At 36.1% G+C, this 441-nt stretch overlaps 1 long non-coding RNA gene across 1 annotated transcript in view; it reads left to right on the top strand.

The window, feature by feature from the left end:
- The window catches only part of LOC114486321 (uncharacterized), a 191,239-nt gene that overhangs the window by 70,410 nt on the left and 120,388 nt on the right, over positions 1-441 (top strand). The window lies entirely within an intron of this gene.

Here is a 441-nt window from a genome sequence, read left to right as displayed (position 1 = left end):
ACCAAAACCGGACAAAGATACTACAAAAAAAGAAAATTACAGACCAATATCACTGATGAATATAGATGCAAAAATCCTCAACAAAATACTAGCAAACACAATCCAACAACAGATTAAAAGGATCGTACACCAGGATCAAGTGGGATTTATCCCAGGGTTGCAAGGATTCTTCAATATACGTAAATCAATCAGTGTGATAAACCATATTAACTAATTGAAGAATAAAAACCATATGATCATCTCAATAGATGCAGAAAAAGCTTCTGACAAAACTCAACACCCATTTATGATTAAAACTCTCCAGAAAGTGGGCATAGAGGGAACCTACCTCAACATAATAACGGCCATATGCAACAAACCCACAGCAAACATCATTCTCAATGGTGAAAAACTGAAAGCATTTCCTCTAAGATCAGGAACAAGTCAAGGATGTCCACTCTC

Source organism: Physeter macrocephalus, chromosome 5 (genome assembly GCF_002837175.3).
Source record: "Physeter macrocephalus isolate SW-GA chromosome 5, ASM283717v5, whole genome shotgun sequence".
NCBI classification, from domain to species: Eukaryota; Metazoa; Chordata; class Mammalia; order Artiodactyla; family Physeteridae; genus Physeter; species Physeter macrocephalus.
This window is presented reverse-complemented; position numbering and strand designations above follow the sequence as displayed.